The following is a 19,389-nucleotide window of genomic DNA, read 5'->3' as shown; positions in this document are numbered from 1 at the left end:
TATTTTCCCTGGGGTGGGGGAGTCCAGAACTAGAGGGCATAGGTTTAGGGTGAGAGGGGAAAGGTTTAAAAGGGACCTAAGGGGCAACTTTTTCAGACAGAGGGTGGTACGTGTATGGAATGAGCTGCCAGAGGAAGTGGTAGAGGCTGGTACAGTTGTGGCATTTAAAAGGCATCTGGATGGGTATATTAATACGAAGGGTTTAGAGGGATATGGCCAAGTGCTGGCAAATGGGACTAGATTCATTTAGGATATCTGGTCAGCATGGATGAGTTGGAACGAAAGGTCTGTTTCCGTGCTGTATATCTCTATGATTCTAGTTGCTCTTGAGAAGGTGACAGTAAACTGTCTTCTTGAACTACTGCAGTCCCAACAGTGAAAAAACAGTGATATATTCTAAGTCAGGATGATGAGTGGTTTGGATGGGAATTTGCAGGGGATGGTGCTCTGTTGCCCATGTCCTTCTTGGTGGCTGTGGGTTTGGAAGGTGCTGTCTGTGAAACGTTGGTGAATTTCTGCAGTGCATCTTGTAGATAGTACACACTTCTGCTACTCAGCATCGGTGGTGGAGGTAGTGGATGCTTGTGGATGTGGTGCCTATCAGGCAGGCTGCTTTGTCCTGGATGGTGTCAAGCTTCTTGAGTGTTTTTGGAGCTGCACCCATCCAGGCAAGTGGGGAATATTCCATCACACTCCTGACTTGTACCTTGTAGATGGTGGACAGGCTTTGGGGAGGCAGGAGATGAGTTACTTGCTAAAGTACTCCAAGCCTCCCACCTACTCTTGTCGCCAATGTGTTTATCTGGTGAGTCCACGGAGCTTCTGGTCAATGATAACCCCATGGATGTTGATAGTGGGTGATTCAGTGGTGGTAATGCCATTGATTGGAAGGGGATTGGTTAGATTGTCTCTTTCTGGAGGTGGCTATTGTTTGACATTTGTGTGACAATAATGTTACTTTCCACTTGTCAGCCCAAGCCTGGATATCGTTCAGATCTTGCTGCATTTGAACATGGACTGCTTCAGGATCTGAAGAGTTTAATGGCAGGTGACAGAGTGTGTTGATGGAGGGTTGCTTTTCAGACTAGAGGCCTATGACCAGCGGAGTTCCACAGGGATCGGTTCTGGGTCCTCTTTTGTTTGTCATTTGTAGAAATGATTTAGATGAGAATATAGAAGGCATAGTTAGTAAGTTTTCAGACGACACTAAGATTGATGGCAAAGTAGACAGGTAAAGAAGTCACTGGGCTGAAAAATGGCAGATGGAGTTCAAGCTGAATAAATGCAAGGTATTGCATTTTAGTAAAATAAACAAGGGTAGGGCCTGGGTAATGTTGCAGAACAGAGGGACCTAGGGGTTCAGGTACTTAATGCTTTGAAGTTTGTGTCACACGTCGACACCATGTAAAAAGATGTTTTCATGCTTGCCTTCATTGCTTAGTCCTTTGAGTATCGGAGTTGGGAAGCAATGTTGAGGTTGTTCTGCACATTGGTGAGGCCTCATCTGGAATAATGTGTCCAGTTCTGATCACCCAGCTACAGAAAGGATATTATTAACCTTGAGATGTTCAGAAGAGATTTACTGGGATGTTGCTGGGTATGAAAGGTTTAGGTTGTAAAGAAAGGCTGGATGAGAGACTGATTAGCAAGGTTAGATCTCACGGAATACAGGGAGGACTAGCCATTTGGATACAGAGCTGGCTCAAAGGTAGAAGACAGAGGGTAGTGGTGGAGGGTTATTTTTCAGACTGGAGGCCTGTGACCAGTGGAGTGCCACAAGGATCGGTACTGGGTCCACTACTTTTCGTCATTTATATAAATATGATTTGGATATGAACATAGGAGGTATGGTTAGTAAGTTTGCAGATGACATCAAAATTGGAGGTGTAGTGGACAGTGAAGAAGGTTACCTCAGATTACAATGAGATCTTGACCAGATGGGCCAATGGGCTGAGGAGTGGCAGATGGAGTTTAATTTTGATAAATACAAGGTGCTGCATTTTGGGAAAGCAAATCTTAGCAGGACTTATACACTTAATGGTAAGGTCCTAGGGAGTGTTGCTGAACAAAGAGACCTTGGAGTGCAAGTTCATAGTTCTTTGTAAGTGGAGTCTCAGGTAGATAGGATAGTGAAGAAGGTGGGATAGGCTGGGACATTTTTCACTGTACGGTAGGAGGTTGAGAGGCAACCTGATAGAAATTTATAAAATCATGAGGGGTATCTCTAGGATTGGGGATTTCAGGTCTAGGGGGCAAATATTTAAGGAGAGTGATTTTAAGACATGAGGGGCAATTTTTTTTTTAAATGCGAGGGTGGCCCCAGTGTGTGGAATGAACGTCCAGAGGAAGTGGTGGATGTGAATACCATTACAACATTTAAAATATATTTGGATAGGTACATGGATAGGAAAGGTTTGGAGGGATATGGGCCAGGAGCAGGCAGGTGGGACTAGTTTTGTTTGAGACTATGTTCAGCATGGATTGGTTGGAGCGAAGGGTCTGTTGCTGTGCTGTGAGACTCGATAACCCCAGGAGTCACAAATAGTGCTGAACATTGTGCCATCATGACTGATCTCCAACAACCACAGCTTTTTTCCTGTGTGTCGGGTATGACTCCAACCAGCAGAGAGTTTGCCCCTGATACACACTGATTCCAGTTTTGCTAGGACTCCTTGATGCCACACTCAGTCGAAAGTTGATGTCAAGGGATGTCATGTTGGAACATGATCCAAGTCAGGGGATCCATCTCATCAGTTTTTCTGTACCAGATTTCTTCTCATATCCAAACCTCTCCTGACAGCAATGCAGTCTTGTTGGGCTGTAGTTTTGTTTAGAATTGCTCATACACAAGCTTATCAAGGCCATTTATTTCCCCAGAAGTTAATGGGGGGTGGGGCACATAAAAGATTCTAATTTCACCCCCTTTAGTCCAAGACTAACACCTATACCTCAACCATCATCACTGAAGCATTTTACTTAGCCATTATCATATTGCTGTCTGTGGGAGCCTGCTGTGCAGAAAGGGCATTACATTATAACAATAACGGTACACTACATCATTTTGAAGTCGTGAAAAGCAGCAAACAAATTCAGATTAGCTGAGGCATGGAGTTTAAAAGCAGAGAGGATATGCTAAAGCTGTATAAAACGCTGATAAGGCTACAGCTACAGTACTGTGTTCAGTTCTGGCATCCGCATTGTAGGAGAGATGTGATTACACTAGAGAGCTTACAACAGAGACAGTTACCGGGGTCAAAAACAGAAACTGCGGGAGAAATTCAGCAGATCTGTGGGGAGATCTGCAGTGTAGAGACAGGCCATTCAGCTCATCAAGACCACGCTCACCTTCTGAAGGGCATCCCACCCTACCCCTGTAACCCTGCATTTCCCATGGCTAGTCTACCTAGCCTGCACATTTCTGGACACTATGAGCAATTTAGCATGACCAAGCCACCCTAACCTGCATATCTGTGGGAGGAAACCCACACAAACGCAGGAAGAATGTGCCAGTTCCACACAGTCACCTGAGGGTGTAATCGAACCTAGGTTCCTGGTGCTAGAAAGGAGCAGTGCTAATCACTGAGCCACCATGCCACCACAAAGTTAATGTTCTGAGCCCAGCAACCCTATTTCAGAGCAAGGCTTTGGTGGATTTGGTGATGTGTAATGAGGCTGACTTGATTAAGGAACTTAAGGTGAAGGAAGCCCTTTGGGGGCAGTGACCATAATGTGATAGAATTCATCCTGCAGTTTGAAAGGGAGAAGTTGGAATCAGATGTAATGGTATTACAATTGACAAAAAGTGACTACAGAGACATGGGGGTGGAGCTGGCCAGAGTTGATTGGAAGGGGAGTCTCACAGGGAAGACAGTGGAACAGCAACGGCAGGAGGTTCTGGGGGTAATTCAGGAGGTACAGCAGAAATTCATCTCAAGGAAGAAGAAACATACTCAGGAGAGGAGGAGGCAACTATAGCTGACAAGGGAAGCCAGGGGACAGCATAAATGCAAAAGAAAAACCATACAATGTGGTGATGATTAGTGGAAAGCCTTTAAAAACCAGTAGAGGATAACTACAAAAGCAATAAGAGGGAAGAGATGAAATATGACAGTAAATTAGCTGGTAACATAAAAGACAATTGCTAGAGATTTTTTTTAGATATATAAAGAGGCAAGAACAGTGGTGGGAATCTGTAACTCACTGCCTGTAAGGATGGAGGAGGCAGAGATCCTCCTGCTCATCTGATGCTGCCTGACCTGTTGTGTTTAACAAGTATTGAAATGTGCGCTTGCCAAGCCAAGACATTCCAGGCTATGTACCAAGTGTTGGAAAATGGGGTTAGAATAGATAGTTGTAACTAAGTTACTGGATGTGTTTACTGCTTTTGAATGAGGGACAAATATTGATCCCAGGACATCAGGGAGAACTCATAGAAACCCAGAAACATCGAAAATAGGAGTAGGCCATTTGGCCCTTCAAGCCCGCTCCACCATTTAAAATGGCAGGAGACTGGATGAACACCTCCTGCTTGTCTATTTTGGATTCTAGCATCTGTAGTTTTTGTCTCCACTATCCAATATGATCACGGCTGATCATCCAACTCAGTTCCATGTTCACATTTTCTCCCCGTACTTTTTGATCTCTTTCAACCTAAGAACTATATCTAACTCCTTCTTGAAAACATTCAATGGTTTGGTCTCAATCTCTTTCTGTGGCAGAGAATTCCACAGGCTCCCCACTCTCTGGGTGAAAACAATCTCTCCTCAGCTCAGTCCTAAAAGGCCTACCCCCATATCCTTCAGATGTCAGGATGTGGAGGTGCCGGTGTTAGACTGGAGTGGACAAAGTTAAAAATCACACAACACCAGGTTACAGTCCAACAGGTTTATTTGGAAGTTGGACTATAATCTGGTGTTATGTGATTTTTAACTCCTTCAGATATGACCTTGGTTCTGGACTCCCTGGTTATTGGAAGCATCCTTGCTACGTTAACCCTGTCTAATCTTGTTAGAATTTTATAGGTTTCTATGAGATTAGCAGACGCCTGCCCACCCTCCAGTCCCTTTCTCCTGTTTTCTTTGAAATAGCACCAGGGGATATTTTATATTCACCAATGCTGGGCGTAGTGCTCACTTATAATGTCTCACTGAAAGGCAGCACCTCCAACAATGCAGCCCTCCCTCGGTGGTGCAATGTCAGGTTTGAATTTTGCACCGAAGGCTCTAAATTAGGATTCAAATTCAGAACCTTATGGCGTGGAGATGGTGGCCAGGTGGCTCAATTGGCTGGATAGCTGGTTTGGAGATAGTGAGGACTGCAGATGCTGGAAAGTCAGACTCTATAAAATGTGGAGCTAGAAAAAACACAACAGGTCAGGCAGCATCAGATGAGCAGGAGAGTCGACGTTTCGGGTATCAGGATTGATGAGGAATCCTACCCTAAAACACGGACTCTCCTGCTCTTCTGATGCTGCTTGACCTGCTGTGCTTGTTCCAACTCCACACTTTATCGACGGTGGATAGCTGGTTCGGAATACCTAGTGATGCCAGCAGTATAGGCTCAATTCCTGGACTGGCTGAGGTTACCGCGAAGGCTTTACCTCCTCAGCCTCGCTCCTTGCTTGAGGTGCGATGACCCTCAGGTTAAACTCAACATCAGTCTTCTCTCTCTGTAACGGGACAGTGGGACCATGGTGACTTTATCTTCACTGAGCCAGGACTGACACCCTTAGTGATGAATCAAGATACACCATGCTGAACAGAAATGCATTTGAGGGGAATACATTAGGAACCAATGTATGGCTAGTTTGTTTTTTTAAGGTACAGGACAAGTTTGTTATTCCAAGCCATCAGACCTAAAATATTTTGACGCCAACCTTAGTGGCCTTTGTATTTAGTTTTATTTAATAAAGTACAACTTTGGACTGATCTGAACCCTCTGTGTCAAGCCAAGACTCCCCACTCGAATCTACACACTCTGATGAATTCAGAAAAGATCCACTTGTGTCCTTCCTGGGATGAATCATTCAGAGTTACCTCAGTGTGAAGGTGGCCAACTCACCTCATGCTACTCTCTGGTCTTCTCCCTGTAACCCTAAACATACTATTTTCCAGTCTAATGCACATTGGAATGCTTCAATGTAACCAGCCTTGAACTAAACCCTCAAGATATATTCTAGCCCTCAACTGTACTAAGGGATTAAATGTCAATTAGTTGGCAATATAACTGATGATGACAATAAGGAAAAGTGACTTGGATAGAGAAAGAGGAGCAACTCTCCATACCAGATTGTAGGAATGTGCAGAAAAAGTTGGAATTACTTTACTACAGGTCGTTCTGTTATAACATGACAGCTTTGTTCCTCTGCAATGTCATGCTATAGGAAATCAGCCTCTGGAAAGCTGCTCCAGAAAATTACACTGTTGATGACCGCTAAGAGAAAATTGCTATACCCGTTCAGTAGAAAGTTCGCATTATCCAAACAACACCCACAATTCATCAATCGCGTTGTGCCAATTTGTGCTGATGCAACATGCGTTATAGCAGAACAACCCGCATGCCTACATCCAGATTGTTTGCAAAGTAAAGCTGTCAGGGATGACCAATTAAACCAGCATTGAGAAGGTTTAGACAAACCAAGCCAAGGTCAGATTGAACCATGGTCCAGACACTCCTTCCCTGGTCGCCCTGATCGCAAATCATTAACCACCCACTGTCAGAAAATGCCTCTCTTTCTCAGACCACTTTTTTGTTCCTTCACTACTTACATTAAATCTGTGCCAGAGCATTCAGGAGAGATGTTAGGAAGCACTTCCACACACACAAAGGGTGGGAGAGATTTGGAACTCTCTTCCACAAACGGTAATGGATGCTGGATCAGTTGTTAATTTTAAATCGGTGATATATTTTTGTTAAGCAAAGATATTAAGGGATATGGAACCCTATCAGGATTCAGGGGATCTGGGGAACATTCTTCCCTCCAAACCTGCTCAGGCCTTCCCTTCATGTCCTTTCCCATTAAATCAGGGTGGTTTCCTCCTCTCTGCCCTGAACTGGAAAATAGCATCAAATCTGCTTCCAGATTTCACCCTCTCCTCACTCTCACATTGTCCATTTCTGACTCTTCCCTTCCCTCACTCAGTTCCTGGTGGATAGGCTATAATCACATTGTTGTAAATGTTCTAAGAGATGCTGAAAAAAGTCAGTGCTCTCAGGATGGGAAGGCTGTGAAAGGCAGAAGAACAACTGGACCAAACACATCTCTTTCCAGATTAAAATCTACCTGACTCTTGGTGCAAAATTCCACCACATTCAGCCATCTTCATCGACTTGCTCAGTTATCACGGCCATCACTGAGTATTCCGACTCAGTTATCACCTGACACATGGACTTTTCTAGTTTATTCTTTTCAGAGCAAGATAACATTTATTGACCATCCCTAACTGCTCTTGAATTCATTGATCACTTGGTCATTCCAAAGGGTGGCTCAGTGGTTAGCACTGCTGCCTCACAGCACCAAGGACTTGGGTTCGATTCCAGCCTCAGGTGACTGTCTGTGTGGAGTTTTCACATTCTCCCTGTGTCAGTGTGGGTTTCCTCTGGGTGCTCCGGTTTCCTCCCACAGTCCAGAGGTGTGTAGTTAGGTGGATTGGCCGTAGTATCAGGGGATGCACAGGCTAGGTGGATCAGCCATGGGAAATGCAGGGTTATGGAGTTGGGTCTGGGTGGGAAGCTCTTTGGAGGATCAGTGTGGCCTTGATGGGCCAAAAACCTGCATCCACACTGTAGGGATTCATTGATTCAACTACATTGCAATGGATGTGGTCTCACACATGGCCCAGGCTGAGTAAGGTCAGAAGACTTCCTTCCCTAAAGGGCATTAGTGAACCAGATAACAGGTTCATGGTCACTATTACAGATAAGCTTTAGATTCCAAATTCACATAAGAATTGAAATGAAATCATGTGAATTGAACCAGCGTCACCAAAGCGTTATCCTGAGCCTCTGGGTTACAATACCAACAAGATGGTCACTATACCATAGTCTTCTTAACTTGATAAACTAACTCTAAAGAAAAGGACAGCAGGTCAGGCAGCATCCAAGGAACAGAACAGTTGACGTTTCGTGCAGAAGCCCTTCATCAGGAATGTTGGGGGGTGCGGACGGGGGAGGAGAGGGGAAGGGGACTGAGAGATAAATAGGAAGGGGATGTGCGGAGGTCGCTGAGAAGGTGACCTCATCCCCAGCCCCACTCCCACCCACCTACTTATCTCTCAGCCCCCTTCCCCTCACCCCCACACACATCCCTGATGAAGGGCTTCTGCCTGAAACTTAGACTCTCCTGCTCCTCAGCTGCTGCCTGACCGGCTGCGCTTTTCCAGCGCCACACTTTTCGACTCATGTTTCTCCAGCATCTGCAGTCCTCACTTTCTCTCACGGAAGAACAGTCATATTGGTCTCAAAGCGTTAACTCATTTTCTCTCCACAAATGCTGACAGACTTGCTGGATTTCTCCAGCACTCACCATTTTGTTTCAGATTTCCAGCATATGCAGTATTTTGCTTTTATTTAAGAGCCAAGTTAAAGGAGGATGGAACTTGCGAAGAGTTTCCCCTCCTTCTCAGTTCAGAGAGACCCCGCTATGGGGTTTGCACTTTCTGAGGAAGGGTCACCGGACTCGAAAGGTTAACTCGGATTTCTCTCCATGGATGCTGCCAGGCCTGCTGAGGTTTTCCAGCAGTTTCTGTTTTTGTTTGGTCTGGAGGCCCTGTTCTCTCTTTCTCAGTCACTGCAACAGACCTGCTGCAGAAATGAAGACCCCCTGTTTGTTTTCCAACAGCTGCTGAAATGCTGACCCCGGACTCGGCCGACATAGAAAACAGCAAACAATGCAGCATCTTGATCAAAGCTTTGTCAGCTCAGCAGGATTCACCACTCCACACATGCGGGATGGCAGAGGAAGAAAATTAGCATCTCTTTAAGAATCTTGCAGTGCTGACAATGCGTCATGTGACCACTCAACAAACCTTTGCAAGCCTTGCCAAGGAACGGGTGAGGAAGCATTATTTTCTTCATCACCATGACAGTACAATGGCAACGTCACACCATTATTGGCAGGACCATACGATGCTATCCTTTGGAGCTATCAAACAGCTGAAACACAGCAAAGGGGAAATTAGTTTTTCCACTAAGAAAAAAATTCTCCCAAAGACGTCAGTAAAATTCAAATCTGTGCAGATCCAAACCAAGACCATTAACCCCGGATTTCTGCTGGTGCAAGAATTAAAATCACATTATATTTTCTCCTCCCTATTCACTATAGCCTCCCCAGCCAGCTCAAATCTGTCTCTCTGCAGTCCAGTCTGCAGCTGTTGGAAATCCCCAGGCGACTCAAAGTCAATGCCAGCAGGCTCGTGCACACAGGATCAGCTCATTTTCCTGGGACTGAACCACAAGTGGCTAGATTTATTCAATTCGCAGTTCATCAGAGTGGGATTTGAACTCATTTGCCAACTCGATGGCTGTGTAACCCTTTATACTCTCAGAGATTCCTGACATGATACAATTTGAACACTGCCGAGGATGACGTGGGAATGTCAGGGGGAAGCAGTGGAATGCTAAGAATTGCTTCTGCTGTGCTGGCATAAAGAAGGCCCATTCAGGACACAACAGTCATAGTCATCGAGTCATCCAGCACGGAATCAGAGCCTTGGGTCCAACTCATCCAGATATACCAAACTGATTTAGTCCCATTTGCCAGCATTTGGCCCATATCCCTCTAAACCCTTTCTATTCACGTACCCACCCAGATGCCTTTTAAATGTTGTAATTGTACCAGCCTCCACCACGACAGAAGTCACATGACACCAGGTAATAGTCCAACAGGTTTATTTGAAATCACAAGCATCAGGATGAAGGAGCTGCGTTTCAAAAGTTTGTGATTTCAAATAAACTTGTTAGATTATTACCTGGCGTTGAGTGACCTCTGACTTTCCAACTGCCGCTGAGACATTAACCGCCTCAGTCTGACTTTGTCCACCCCAGTCCAACGCCAGTACCTCCACATCACAGCCTCCGCCACTTCCTCTGGCAGCTCAGTCCATACACGCACCACCCTCTGTGTGAAACAGTTGCCCTTTATGTCCTTTTTAAATCTTTCCCCTCTCACCCTAAACCTATGCCTTCTAGTTATGGACTCCCCTACCCTCAGAAAAAGACCCTGGCTCTTCACCCTATAACATACCCCTCATGATTTTATAAACCCCTATAAGGTCACACCTCAGCCTCCACCGCTCCAGGGAAAACAACAGCAGCCTATTCAACTTCTTCCCATAGCTCAAACCCTCCAACATCCTTGGGGTGGCAAGATGGCTCAGTGGTTGGCACTGCTGCATCACAGCATCAGGATCCCAGGTTCAATTCCAGCCTCGAGTGACTGTCAGTGTAGAGTTTGCACATTCCCCCCTTGGCTGCATGGGTTTCCTCCCACAGTCCAAAGATGTGCAGGTCAGGTGAATTTTCCTGATGAAGGGCTTTTGCCCAAAACATCGATTTTCCTGCTCCTTGGATACTGCCTGACCTGCTGTGCTTTTCCAGCACCACTCTGATCTAAACCATGCTAAATTGCCCATAGTGCTAGGTGCATTAGTCAGAGGGAAATTGGTCTGGGTAGTTTCCTCTTTGGAGGGTCGGTGTGGACTGGTTGGGCCGAAGGGCCTGTTTCCACACTGTAGGGAATCGAATTTAAATCTTTTCCAAACCCTTTCAAGTTTTACTTGATCAGTGCTCCTTTGACCAAGGTCCCCTCTCATTTCTATTTGCTGTGTTTGCTTGGCCAATTCATTGTACTACAGGAGTCCAACAGCAGGCTTTGAATTTTAAAGGGAGTGTTGTTTGTGTATGGCATGTTTGCTCCCTGCAATACAATGATTTTTCAGCTCCTGCATCTGAACACAGCACGTGCTCCCCAAATCCAGCATCTCCCACCAGCAGCACACTGTAGCAGTATTAAATCAACTATGGGCTGCAGCTCCTCAAGCATATATCCATACACTACCTCCTGCATCATCTCCATCACCGGCAAGGACAGGAACTGAAATATTATCAAACACCATTGCTGTATAAGGTGAGAGTTTTGAAAAGGCTTAGTGTTGGAGATTGCATTGGGCTCCATCCTATCTGTTGATGTCACTCAGTCTTCGGTGGGCAAATCAAGCAATCTAGCACTAGACCCTGACATGGTAAGATGGCTCCTCTCTGGTTCCTATTGGTCGTAATGATTATGCCAAATTAGTCAATGTTACCAAGTACCATCGGGCAATACACTGCATCTAATCGTCAAGGCAAGTGTCTCAGTAATTGTCATGAAGCACTTGGGCAGGATAAACAAGGCGGGGGAATACTAATGAACAGCAGGACTCTGGGAAGCCCTGAGAATCAGCCCTGGAACTGTATAAAACGCTGGTTAGGCCACAGCGAGAGTACTGTGCGCAGTTCTGGAATCCACATCATAGGTGGGATGGGATAGCACTGGAGAGAGTGCAGGGGAGATTTACCAGGATGTTGCCTGGGCTGGAGAGTTTCAGTTATGAAGAGAGATTGAACAGACTGGGGAAGGATCTGAGGAAGGATCACTCAAACCAAAATGATAACTGATTTCTCTCCACAGATGCTGCCAGACCTGCTGAGCTTTTCCAGCAACTTCATTTTTTGGACAGACTGGGGTTGTTTTCCTTACAGCAGAGGAGATATGACAGAGATGTATAAAATAATGAGGGGCTTAGACAGGAAGAAACAGTCCCTCTTGATGGGGGTGTGGATCAAAGACCGGGGGCATATACTTAAGGTATGGGACTGAATGGCCTCCTTCTGTGATCTACACAACACCATGTGGAAGCCCATTAACTTGCATGGGGATGGGCATTATGTGTGGTTGGTGTCCTTATACATTTGTTAACCTTATGGTGGGTTTGCAAGGAGCCATCAAAGGAGTCTTGCTGCAATTGAACAGCTGGAGATGGTAGTACAGTGGCAACATGACTAGATTAGTCATCCAGAGGCCAATACTAATGCACTGATAGGTCAAGTCCCAACACTTGGATTTAAATTCCGTAGCCTTCAGTTCTGAAGAACAATCACTGGATCCGTTCATAAATCTGGAACTTCGAGAACCTAGTCAATGGTAGCTGTCATCAACTATTGAGAAAACCCATCTGGTTTCTGAATGACTTTTGGAAAACAAGATCTGCCATCCTTACCTGATCTGGACCCACATGTGACTCCAGACTCACAGTAACATGGTTGACTCTTAACTACCCTCTGAAATGGCTGTGCAAGCCCCACAATTAAAGGACAATAAGGGATAGGCAGCAAGTGCTGGTCTTCCTCATAATACTCATATAATCCCAGTCCAGAATGAAATAGACCTGGGTAGGTAATGAACCTGATGGGGCTGAAACACTTTAGTAACTGAAAGGTTTAGTACAGGGCTAGAACATTGCTAAAAAGACATACCTTATTGATGCTGGAATGCAAGGAAATAACATTCAGCAACAAACTTTGGTAGGATGACTTGTTTCTTTCAGCAATATCTCTGAAAATAAGACAGGTGTCCCTAAAGACTGAACCAGTTCAACAATAAAATGCTGTCATTGCTAATTCATAGCACTGCCACTCTTTCAACTTCGGGAATGAGAGAAAGACAGATCACGTTTATACAGAGCTTGGTTTACACCAATGAAGAAGTAGATACTTTTATGGATTTTTTCAGTCACTATTGAAATCTGGCAAACAGGACAGCCATTTGTGCACAGCAAGCTCCCATAAATAACAAGTGATAATGACCAGATAATCCATTTCTTTTGTGATGCTGTTTGAGGGGTATATAATCGACTCAGGACTTGGAGAACATCCCTCATCTTTTTGCAAATGGCACACTGGAAAGTGCAAATGTTGGAAAGAGTGCAACAGGAATAGTTCCAAGGATAAGGAATTTCAGCTACGCAGGTGGCTGAATTGGGAGTTTTCAAAACCATGTCAGATCTGGACAGAATCAGTAGGGAGCACATTGCCCCACAGGGGGCACTGATTTACAGAAGTAATTACCAAAAGAAGCAAAAGAAAAAAGTGATATGGGAGGAAGAAGCTTTCTCACACAACAAATGGTTTGGGACTGGAACACGCCGTCAATTAAACAGTTATCCGCAATGGATGAATGTGCAGAGGTTTAGAGAGAAGACAGGAAGATGGCAGTGGTTGAGATGCAGATTTGGAGAGCTGGGACAGATTGGATGGGCCAAGTGGCCTCTTTCTTGTGATTCTAATTCTGTGATTCTGTAAACTGGCGTGCTATCCTAAAGCTTAAATTTTGAAGTCAACCCATCTCCAACTCCAACAACATAGCAACGAGATTATTGTCTAAGCCCATTGACTTCACTAATGTCCAACACAGAAAAGAAACATGTGACCCCAGACACACACTTCCCACAGGAAGTAGTTGATGCCAAAACATTGAATGTTTTCAAGGGGTGGCTAGATATGAGGCAAGTAGGATCAAAAGTCATGGGGAGAAAGCAGGATTAGGCTATTGAGTTGGACGATCAGCCATGATCGTGATGAATGGTGGAGCAGGCTTGAAGGGCCGGATGGCCTCCTCCTGCTCCCATTTTCTGTGTTTCTATGCTTCTAGGTTAGCTATGCTGTGGTCAGAAAAAACACTCAGTGGCCAGGACTGCCTTCTCAGGGGCAACGTGGAATGGCCAACAACTGTTCACCTCATCACATTGTGAGAATGATCAAAAACAGCCTTAGAAACAAACATTGCAAGAGGCCACAGGATATCAACCAAGCACAAAAACATACTCTTCAATTGCATCAGCTGTGGTTTAACTGGTGGACTCCTCTCTAAGGTCAGAGGTTGGTTTAAGTCTCACTCTCATCCTTGAGCATAAAAATAAGATTGACCTTCCGGCATCGCTGTGAGAGGTGTATGGTCAGCGGTCTTTCGGATTAGATGTTAAAGTTAAACCCACCTTTTCTGGCTCTTAATGGCTGCAGAAGTTCCCATGCCGTGATTTTAAGGAAGAGTTGGAGACGTGTTCTGGTGAGCTGGCTAATCCACCAAGTGGCGCCGCAAAAACGGATTGCCCACTCCTTCTCACATTGCTGTCTCTGGGATCTTGCTGTGTACAACATCTGCAGCTGCGTTTCCTGCATAATAACAGTGACCACATTCCCAAAGTACTTGATTGGCTACAAAGTGCTTTGAATGCTTTGCAGAAAGCTGAATATGAGTTCCCAGACATTCTCTCACCATCTTCGGTAACATCATCAGTGAGCCTCTGGTGAAGTGCTGGTGTTCTGTCCCACTTGCTATTTCTGTGTCTTGGTCTGTTACGGTGGGTGATATCACTTCCGGTTCTGTTTCTGAGAGGTTGGTAAATGGGGTCCAAATTGATGTGTTTGTTAATGGAGTTCCGGTTTGAATGCCAGGCCTCTAGGAATTTCTGTGCATGTCTTTGTTTAGCCTGTCCCAGGATGGATGTATTGTCCCTCTTTGTCTGTGTGTATGGATAGGAGTGATAGTTGGTCATGCCTCCTGATGGCTAGATTCCTGTCAGTCTGTCCAATGTGATGTTTGTTGCAGAACTTGCAGGGTATTTTGTATGTGATGTTTGTTCTGCTAGTTGCTGGTACAGAAGAACACCTGTACAACATATTCAGCAACAACAGGTACCCGATAAGCGCAGTCTGTGAATTCCTACACAACAGACCTAAACAAGAAGACACAACATGCCCAGAGACTCTAGCCACCCTGCCATACATTAAAGACATCTCAGACATGACAACCAGATGACACCGACCCCTAGGCATCATGGTAGCCCACAAACCTACCACCACATGAAACAGCTCCTGATGAATTTAAAGGGTCCCGTAACAACAACCAATGAACGTCATATACAAAATACCCTGCAAGGACTGCAACAAACACTGCATCCGACAGACGGGCAGGAAACTAGCCACCAGGATACAGGAGCACCAACTAGCCACCAAAAGACACAACCAACTATCACTGGTATCCTTACACACAGACAACGAGGGACACCAGTTCGACTGGGACAACACATCCATCCTGGGACAGGTTAAACAACATGCATGGGCATTTCTAGAGGCCTGGCATTGAAACTGGAACTCCATCAACAATCACACTGATTTCGACCCCATTTACCAACCTCTTATAAAAAGAACTGGAAATGATATCACCCACCTTAAGAGACCAAGCCACATAAATAGAAAGCAGAACAGAAAACCAGCACTTCACTGGAGGTTCACTGATGATGTTACCTAGCACGGTGACAAAATATCCAAGAACAAAGCTACCAGCTTAGCGAGCAAACGTACAACCTGATCCATAAAGCTTCACCAAAACTGCAAGCTGAATAATAATTATGAACCAGGCAGTACCTCTTACTTCACCTGACTTGAGATCAGCAAATGTAGCAGAGACTTAGAACCAAATTTTAAAGCACACTACATGATATCCTTAACCAATAAGTTATCATTTTCAGACCTTGTTGTATTTGTATATAAAATAGTGGACAGACGTTGTCATATTGCTTATAGCATGAAGGTGGTGACCCTCAGGTTAAATCATCCAACCAATCATCTCTCTCTAATGACAGAGTAACCCTATAGTCCCCTGGCATGGTTGCAACTTTACCTATAACAGGTGCCTGTAAATTGTGATATTCCACATAGATAACGTGGTGGTGCACATTGTGATAGTTTGTATTGAACATTCTGTTGGATGCTGAGATACGCTGTATAATCACAGAGTCACTACAGTATGGAAACACGCCATTTGGCCCAACAAGTCCATACCGACGCTCCGAAGAGTATCCCACTCAGAACCATTCCCCTATCTTATACTTCCTCTGACTAATGCACCTAACCTACACATCATTGGACACTATGGGCAAATTCACCTAACCTGCACATCTTTAGACTGTGGGAGGAAACCGGAGTACCCAGAGGAAACCTACGCAGACGCGGGGAGATGTGCAAATACCACACAGTCAGTCGCTCGAGGCTGGAATCGAACCCGGGTCCCTGGCACTGAGAGGCAGCAGTGTTAACCACTGAGCCACTGTGCTGCCCATATATAATATGCTGGTGGAATTTAAGATATTTATTGGATTTGATTTATTGCAGTCACATGTACCTAAGTACAGTGAAAAGCTTTGTATTGCGAGCAGTACAGGTAGATCATAGCAAACAGTGACATAAAGATCACAGGGTGCTTAGACAGAGTGAGACACAAGGTTATAGCTGCACAGGAGGGGTACAAAGCAAGATCAACATTATTTTAAGTTAAAGAAGTCCATTCAGCAGTCTAATAGTGGCGGGGAAGAAGATGTTCTTGAACCTGATGGTGTGTGTGTTCAAGCTTCTGTATCTTCTGTCTGACAGAAGTGGTTGGTAGAAATTGTGATGTTCTGGATGAGAAGTAATCTCGGGGCTGCTGGCAACAGCAGTACATTCACCAAGTTTAAGTGCATTTAAATGGTTATTGGATAAACATATGAAGGAAAACGGAATAGTGTAGGATAGATGGGCTTCAGATTGCTATTAAAGGTCGGCAGAACATCGTGGGCCGAAGGGCCTGTACTGCGCTGTCATGTTCTATGTTCAAAGTTGCCATAGTCTTACCAGAGCATAGGGCTGCTCTTTCATTAGACTGGTGCCGATTTAACCTGAGGGTCACCATTCCTCAGGTGAGGAGAGGGTTTGGGAAGAAGAGTCCTTCATGGTAACCTCAGCCAGCGCGGGGATGGAACCCACACCATTGGCATCACACTGCGTCACAAACCAACTATCCAGCCAACTCTGCTAAACTCGACCCTCACATGCCAGTGGACGTTGTGATATTTTGCATACAACGTGTTGGTGGATGTTGTGATATTCTTAAGGTAACAAGGTGGTTATTATGATGTTCCCTGTGTCACATGTCCCCTGTTTCCAGTGACCCTGCCAGTTTCTGAATGTAAAAGTTTCCAACTCAGCTAGCCAAGTTCAAAAGAGAGAAAGTGAAAGTGTATTGACTGCTGTTATCAGTGTACTGCGAACTGTGCCTTTCTGTATTCCCCGACAAACGGGAGGCTAATCCCAAATGACACCGGCCAAATAAAAACCTGCTTTGTACAAAAACATACAGATAACCCTGGGCTCCAGTGAGGAACATTTACAAATCAGATTGTTCACAGTTGGAACAACGGGGAATACTTGAAGCATCAGCAGTCTCTGTTCAGTTAAAATCTCAACCAGAATTTACTTACTGCTCTGACAGCTGGCAGAAAGCAAATGTCAATGACCTGATCTCAACTACAATGATAAAGATTGGATTAACCTGCCAGTTAGAGGTTGCATGGGGCAGCAGAAACAAATAGCTGACGCAAAGGAACTAAGGATTTAACCTTTCCCATCTCCACATTCCCCTCCAGTTATAGAGTGGGATGGTAATCTGAAATGTACAATATAAACTCTGTAATTCAGCTTCCTCTCCAAACACCTCCATTTCTCGGTTCAGATAAATCCCCACACACCCATTCCATTTGCTGCTGAGTCTATTTTAAATTCATAGAAAGAGCAGGGTTTCCTTGTTCTGTCACAAGGCTTCAGAATTCACTAACTGACCAGAATGAAAACTTGCATTTATATAGCATTTTTCACAGCCTTGGGACATCAGGGTTTCACAGCTAATTAATTACTTTTGCAGGGTAGCCATTGTTGTGATATAGAAATGCAAAGCAAGATCTTACAAATCATCGCAACATGGAAATATATCGTCATTCCTTCAATGTGACTGGGTCAAAATCTTGAAACTCCCTCCCTGATGACATTGTGGGTTTACACCAACGAGACAAAGCAGCTTCCTCGATTGGCTCTACATCCACAAACATCTATTCCCTTCCACCTCCGATGCTCACAAGTAACAGTGCGCGCTATCTATAAGACGCACTGCAAGGATCCTTCAGCAGCATCTTCCAAACCCATGACCACTTCCATCTAGAAGGACAAGGGCAGCAGATACATGGGAACACCACTGACTGTAAGTTCCCCTCCAAGCCATTCAGCATCTTGACTTGAAAATATATCACCGTTCCTTCATTGTCGGCCGGATCAAAATCCTGGAAACTCCTCCCCAATGGCATTGTGGGTCAACTGACAGCATGTGGATGGTAGTTATTGTTGAAAGCAGTTCATCTCATCTTCTCAAGGGGCAATTGGGGATGGGCAATAAATGTTGGCAACAAAAAAAGGGGGAGGCAATGGCCTTGTGGCATTATCGCTGGACTATTTAGCTAGCAACTCTGATAATGTTTGGGGGCAGCACAGTGGCTCAGTGGTTAGCACTGCTGCCTCACAGCACTAGGGTCCTAGGTTCGATTCCAGTTTCAGGTGACTGTCTGCGTGGGTTTCCTCTGGGTGCTCCGATTTCCTCCCAAAGTCCAAAGATGTGCAGGTCAGGTGAATTGCCCCATAGTGTTAGATGCATTAATCAGAGGGAAATGGGTCTGGGTGGGTTACTCTTCGGAGGGTCAGTGTGCACTGGTTGGGCCAAAGGGCCTGTATTCCACACTGTAGGGAATCTAAACTAATCTAAATCATAGGAGACAGTGAGGACTGCAGATGCTGGAGATCAGAGCTGAAAATGTGTTGCTGGAAAAGCGCAGCAGGTCAGGCAGCATCCAAGGAGCAGGAGAATCGACGTTTCTGGCATAAGCCCTTCTTCAGGAAGAAGGGCTTATGCCCGAAACGTCGATTCTCCTGCTCCTTGGACGCTGCCTGACCTGCTGCGCTTTTCCAGCAACACATTTTTCAGCTCTAATCTAAATCATACTCAACAATGACTAAAAAAATGAATAAAATAAATAAACAAATGGCCTTATTCCTGTCAAAGTCTCAATTTCATAAAACTAGTTTTTTAAACGAAATATAGTCACTTAGTTTGAGCTGCAGGATTTTGACTTTAAAAAGCTTGTGAGAGCAAATTGGATGAAGTGTGTTACACGTGTTATTTATTAAATAGTTAACACTGGTAATAGAAAATACGCATTTGAATTCAATCATAGTCATGCTGTCAGGTTTGGAAATCCTTTGTACCAAGAGGGCATCGTCTCAGAATAAGGGGTCTCCTTTAGACAGTAGCGAATCTGTTCAATTCTTTAGCCCTCAGGGCCGTTGAGGCTGAGTTGTTAAAATATACTCAAGGCAGAGATAGACAGATTTATAATCAGTGAGAGAATTAAGGGTTATGGGGAAAGGCAGGGCAGTGGAGTTGGGGATTATCAGACCAGCCATGATCCCAATGAATGGCAGAGCAGACTCAGA

General features: G+C 44.9%; 1 protein-coding gene across 6 annotated transcripts in view; it reads right to left on the bottom strand.

Annotated features, from left to right (window-relative positions):
- Window positions 1–19,389, bottom strand: part of ndst1b (N-deacetylase/N-sulfotransferase (heparan glucosaminyl) 1b) — a 292,956-nt gene that overhangs the window by 107,390 nt on the left and 166,177 nt on the right. The gene's annotated exons all lie outside the window — the stretch shown is intronic.

The sequence above is a fragment of the Chiloscyllium plagiosum genome, unplaced genomic scaffold, assembly GCF_037043375.1.
Source record: "Chiloscyllium plagiosum isolate Xiang-an unplaced genomic scaffold, Cpla_swu_hap1 HiC_scaffold_16, whole genome shotgun sequence".
Lineage (NCBI taxonomy): Eukaryota > Metazoa > Chordata > Chondrichthyes > Orectolobiformes > Hemiscylliidae > Chiloscyllium > Chiloscyllium plagiosum.
The sequence above is the reverse complement of the archived record's forward strand: the minus strand, read 5'-3'. Positions and strand labels throughout refer to the sequence as shown.